The 6,369-nt window shown below is 37.1% G+C and overlaps 2 long non-coding RNA genes across 2 annotated transcripts; both read left to right on the forward strand.

Moving 5' to 3' along the window:
- The first annotated feature begins 2,471 nt into the window (after nt 1-2,471).
- LOC311297749 lies at nt 2,472-4,809 on the forward strand. Its single transcript, XR_014628875.1, has 3 exons — nt 2,472-2,496; nt 4,428-4,546; nt 4,671-4,809. It is a non-coding gene; the product is annotated as an uncharacterized lncRNA (long non-coding RNA).
- A 30-nt stretch (nt 4,810-4,839) lies between these two features.
- On the forward strand, nt 4,840-5,833 carry LOC311297748. Its single transcript, XR_014628874.1, has 5 exons — nt 4,840-4,968; nt 5,064-5,124; nt 5,291-5,384; nt 5,475-5,593; nt 5,701-5,833. It is a non-coding gene; the product is annotated as an uncharacterized lncRNA (long non-coding RNA).
- The last annotated feature ends 536 nt before the right edge of the window (nt 5,834-6,369 follow it).

The raw sequence follows: 6,369 nt of genomic DNA on the forward strand, positions 1-6,369 counted from the left end.
TCTGGATGACGACAGTTCTAAACTCTGTACATTTAACACACCCTTGGGGAGGTACAGTTTTACAAGACTTCCTTTTGGGATTTCATCCGCTCCAGAGGTGTTCCAAAGGTGTTTGTCTCAGCATCTGGAAGGAATGGAAGGAGTAGTTAACGTAATGGATGACATTCTGGTGTGGGGAGAAGACAAAAACTCACATGACTACAGACTGAGGAAGTTGTTTGAAAAACTGAGAAGCATAAACCTGAAATTGAATAGAAACAAATGCAAGATTGGCCTAAGTGAAATCAGCTACATTGGTCATGTGCTGAGTAAAGACACTGCATGAAAAGTGGGATTTTCGACAGTTACCGGCACTGTAGATTGTCGTGGAAGTTCAGGTTTACGACTGCAAACGGCAATTTACAGGCAACACTGCAAACTGTCGGAAATTGTCGGAAATTGACGTGGGACTTGCTTGCCCCGTGACCCCCCTCCCTCTAATGCTTTAACATGTAAATGAGACTGCTGTGAGCTTTACAAATGCAAATGAGGGTAGCAGGGGGAGTTTTATCCCAGGTGACTCAAAGGTATTAACTTAATTCTAAAAAAAATACAATATTTATTTATAACGCAAAATTAAAAACAGCCAAGGCTGACCAAAGTGCTGTACAGGGCAATAGATAAAATGCAGGGCAGAAACAGGACAATTAAAAAAAAAAAACAATAGTTGTGTCAAGGGGTATTAAAGTTTTCAAGGATGTTTTGAAGATGGAAATTGAGGGAGCTAGTCTGATATAGAGGGGTAGACTGTTCCAAAGTTTTGGGCCTGCAGTCGCAAAAGTGCAGTCGCCTCGTTTTTTAAGTCTGGATCTGGGCACGATGAGAAGACAGTGATCACTGGATCTCAAAGTACGAGATGGAGTGTACGGGCAGAGGAGATTGGTCAGATATTGGGGGGCCGGTTTGTTAAGAGCTTTATACACAAATAGTAAAATTTTAAAATCAATCCTGAATGTGACAGGTAGCCATGGAGTTTGAATAAAATAGGGATGATCGACTCATATTTGCGTGTCCCGGTGAGAAGTCTAGCCGCTGCGTTTTGAACTAGCTGTAGACGAGAGAGAGAGGCCTGAGATAGCCCAAAATAAAGTGAGTTACAATAGTCTAAGGCCATCCTTAAAAATATTCTTGTTTGCCGTAACCCGACCGACCCTGTCAGTTTAGTAGCCTACCGACCCAATTATTTATTTGTTCCCCCTTTTAGTCCGACCGACTTGCCGGCTGAAACTTGTGTTAAGACCGACCGCTTTTTTGTAACTCTTCAAACAACTCATATAAATGCAATAAAATAGTTATTAAGTATTGTGAATATAAATTCCGTAGGCCTGCATACAAACATAAGCTATAGCAGTGTGATTTTTATTTCAAAATAAGAGATTTTTGTTTAACAGTAACACCAGTGACACAATTCCAGGGGACCACTACTTTCATTATAAATTTTATAATATGTATTCTGCATTTTTTTTATATATATCATTTACATAATATATTTGATAGTTATGTATACATTATTGTATTTTAAATGGTGTAAAAATCTGTTATTGACCTCAAAATAAAGCATTTTCCCTCTGTACATGACTGTGGGGACGAGCACTTCTGTGGTGCTTGAAATTCTATATAATTCATAAAAATCAAATATTGCCACATTGATGGCTCAAGAGGGTGTAATTGTTCAAATAACATATTGTTTTATTTTAAAATGTAAAGAAATTGTAACCCTAAAGTGTTTTTTAAGTGTAATATTTCTGTAAAGGCTAGGGACAGAAAAATTTACATTTTCATAGAATGACCCTCTTACATTTTAGCTTAAATTGATATATTTAATGAAAGTAGCTAGATTAGTTACTATGTGTCATTAGCAATAGCCAATGTTATGTAAAAAAGACACAAAACCATTTATTTCAACAATTAATTTCAATCAGGCTTTGCCACAAAGGTAAAATGTGCATTCCATGCAAACAGCATCACAATCTCTTAGAGCCCAACCACTGTGCATAATACAACACGAACAGAAGATTGTATTTGACTCATGCTGCATACACATACGCAATGACAAGAATTATGCCTACTGTACATATAGAGTTACAACTACGATTAGAGTTGTTTACATAAAATGTACCTCGTTTCTATTTTGCATTAAAAATGTTTGTGGCCCCTTTAAGAAATCCCTCTCTTCTCGCGATACTATTCACTTGTGCTGGACGCGTGCGCGCGACCAGAGAACGGCAGCCATTTTTCATTGTTCAGGAGAGCTCCATGACGGTGCGTGCATCGATCGGATTCTGTGTTATACGTTCTTCTTTCTTGGTAAATATTACTCCAATATCTTTAATATGCACAAATAAGTTGTGAAGCGAAGTTAAAAGAACATTTGATGTGTACATTTTTGTTTATAGATTTATTTGGAGCACATGTGTGACGAGTGAACCTCGTGGTGATCGGACGGTAAAGGATTGGGTATGTACGTTTTATGGTTTATGGGGGAAATTACTGATGGCATGTTTATTTGATAAATCTGTTAATGAGTTGAATCTATATTCTGTGATTATACAGTATAACTTTATGGTTAAATGCATATTTCTGGTTCCGCATGGCATGATTAAACGTGGGTTGTGGCTTTGTTAAAGTGCTTTTATTTCTCTTGTAACTTAGGCCTAAGCAAAGAGTATAGAAGCCCAAGAGGCGAAACTCTGTTGTGTTATGGGTAACAGTCTGTAGATGGCGCTGCGGAGGCGCGTCCGCCATTATGGACTGAAAGCTGCTGAAATCGTTAGCGCCAGTCAATGGCAAAATCCATTTTAGTAGGTGTTTATAGTTCATGTGTGCACTTGCTGGATTGCACATCTTTTTTGTACCTTTCCGCCTGTAATAGGACATTCATAGATTGTTTTTTTTTCTTGCCATTGAAACGTTCACTGTGTGCACTTTCACTGAAGATGTTGAAAAAACAAGTTGTTAATATTTTTGTGATATTCTATGTAAAAGAAAAGTCTTTAGAAATGTTCATTTATAATGTTATTTATTTATTATTTTTTTCAAATCATATATATGGTGATGTTCACTAATTTCAAAATCAACATTTGAATAAATATCTTATTACTGTGTGTCTGCCTATATATTATTTCATGAATTTCTGTTATTCACATAACAAGGAAAATGCATAATAGAACATAAATATTGATAGATTAAAGGTTTGCAGTAATTTTATAATTGTATTATACATATAATTGTATAATTGTATCTTTGCAAACCGTAAGTGGTAGGCTAATGAAGCCAAGTCGGTGGGGGACATACCCTTACTAAAAAGTACTATAGGAATCTTATAGTATTTTGGGACAAAATATTATAGTAATCTTATAGGAATACTATAGTAATTTGGGACATATTACAGAAGTACGATAAGACTACTATATAAATAGGCTACTATAGCAGCTTAAAAATATTATAGAGGTATTACAGAACATCACAGAAGTAGAGCCGCTATAGTATTTCTATAGTAGTCTTATAGTACTTCTATAGTAATATTTTGTCCCAAAATACTATTTTCCTAAGGGTAATTAGGCTATGCATAACCAACACATAGACGTATATTTTCTGTCATTTAACGTCATTTAACGTCGGTCATCCTCATTAATGTATTTTAAATTGTTTTCATATTTAGATATGACGGCCAGAAAAAAATAAGTTATGTTAAGTTTTTGTTATGTTAAGTTTTTCAGTGCCATTGACTCCCATTATTTTTCGGCGTTTTCCTTCAGTTTTCAGTCCATAATGGCGGCCGCGCCGTCACGTCATGGGGGCAACTGTTGCTATGGAGCGTTCTATTGAGTTTCGCCTCTTGGGCTTCTATACTCTTTGGCCTAAGTTACCTCAGCCACTGCCGTATTCCAGTTTGTGTTATCGTATTTAATTGTAGCCTAACATATTTTAGTTTGGAGAAATCAATTTAAATCTGACCAGTTGCAGTGTATTACACTGCATTTCAGTTTGAATTGAGTTAAGTATTCTGTGGATTTGGGCATTGATCCACTGGTTAAGCTTTTTGTGACATTTGATTGTCATCTTCAAATTTACTGTAAACTGTTTCTACAATTTCTTTTTTTTTTTTGTTTAACTAGTGAAATCTATTTTTTTTCTTGTGAAATCTCTTCGAACAAGGCAAACTTTTTTCTTGCTTCCATTGACCGCTGTCACTTATTTTAAACAGCAGTCAGAATAAAACCCCAATTTCAAAAAGCATAGTTTGCTTCCGGTGTGTATTTCTGCAATTTCCCCGGTTGCATTTTTTCTCCTTTGTTTAATTTTACTGTGACTTATGTTGTTCTTATTAATTTTACTGTGACTTATGTTGTTCTTATTAATATCACTCTCAATTAATTGTTTTCCAGCTGCCTTTAAGACATATTACACGACGGTGCGCAGGAGCTTCAGGTACAAACAACCAGATCTTGCATTGCAGGCGGAAGCTGTGGTGAATTCAGCTCGGAGTCGAGCGAGAAGAAAGACGGTAAGATTTATTAGATTAGATTTGTTTTTGGTCAATGTGACTATTTTTCAGGTGCATTAATAGATGTGTGTTGTCCATACGCAGTGCATTGCGCAGTATTGATTGTCTTTATTGGTTTTAACAGCTGCTAGAAGCGAGACAGAGTGTGCTAGCTGAGGATGAGGTGGGCCTTCGGAAGTGTGCTACCATAGACCTGATGTCTGATGAGGAAGACGGCATCGTCGGCGGGGTGTCTGGATGGATTGTGCGACCTCCGTCCTTTCGCAGCCAGGAGCTCACCGAGCTCTGTACCACGCTGCAGTCGAGATTAGAGTCGACTCCAAAGTACAGAGCAACGCACCACAGACGTCTGCAAAATGGACCGAATTCAGACAGAATGCCGCTAGTTACCTGCAGCTGTATTTTGTCAGGCCTTGTGAAATGTAAGAGTTTTTCATGATTTCATCATAAAGCAAGAGGTCATGGGATTGATGGCTATTATTTGTTTAATAATTGTAAATAATCCTGTAATTTACAGGAAGCAGTATGCCATCTTCACAACTCTGAGACAAATTGTGGGAGCTACGAACTGGATCAAGGTAAAAAAAAAAAAAAAAAGAATCTTACATTCTTTTATTTTTTTACTTTCATAAAAACTTACAAACATTTTAAAGGTAAGATTCAAAGAATATGCTTTCATTCTCTTGTATAAGAAAATAGATCCGTTATAGTTTACGATCTTAATCATACATTTTGTTTCCATAGAGTAACCTCGCCTCATAACGAGGGCGTAACCTCACATTTACTCAGAGCTATGTCTGCAAGTCCAGATTTTCATGACGCTGATCATGACGACATTGTAAGTAACTTTTACTATTTTCTCCTTGTTTCATTTTACTGTGACTTGCGTTGTTTTTATTCATATCACTCTCATTTAATTGTTTTCCAGCTGCCTGTAAGACATACTACGAGACTGTACCTGAAGCTCCTGCGTACTAACAACCAGATCTGGCATTGCAGGCCGAAGCTGTGAAGAGTTCAGCTCGGAGTCGAGCGAGAAGAAAGAGGGTAAGATTTTTAGTCAATGTGACTATTTTTCACGTGCATTAATAGATGTTTTGTGTCCATACACAGTGCATCACAGTACTGATTGTCTGTATTGGTTGTTTTTACAGCTGCTAGAAGCGAGACTGTGTGCTAGGTGAGGATGACGTGGGCATTTGGAAGTGCGCCACCATAGATCTGATGTCCGATGAAGTTCAACCACCAGCCAGGAGCTCACAGAGCTCTGTGCTACGCTGCAGTCGAGATTAGAGGCGACTCCTAAATACAGGGCAACGCACCACAGACGTTTTCAAAGTGGATCGAATTCAGAGAGAACGCCGCTAGTCACCTACTACAGCTCCGAAGATGAAAACAGACACTGAGCTTCCAATTTGTTGTGTGTGCAGATGATCTATGCTTTGTACATAGGTGTATATTGTTTTGTGTCTGTGCTAATAAAGCTCTTTCTTTGAATAAACAGCATGTCCCTGGCAAATTTTCCATTCCTTTATAAATTCATGTCCTTGATGGTAATAATAGTGTAGTCCATAGGTTAACAATGACATGAATATACCACAGAATAGCATATTATGAATATAAAAAAATAATTTATATATTATTATTTATATGAATATTATAATTTTTTGAATTTTTAATGAGCGAGGGTGACCAATAGTAACAGATCTGCCAACCAATCACGAGTGATTTTTCTTGTTTAAACCACGTGGGTTCAACCAATAGTGAGTGAGGAAATTCAAGCCTTTCTCTGGCGGGAGCTGCTATTCATATGGTAATTAGAG

The sequence above is a fragment of the Rutilus rutilus genome, assembly GCF_951802725.1.
Source record: "Rutilus rutilus genome assembly, chromosome: 9".
NCBI classification, from domain to species: domain Eukaryota; kingdom Metazoa; phylum Chordata; class Actinopteri; order Cypriniformes; family Leuciscidae; genus Rutilus; species Rutilus rutilus.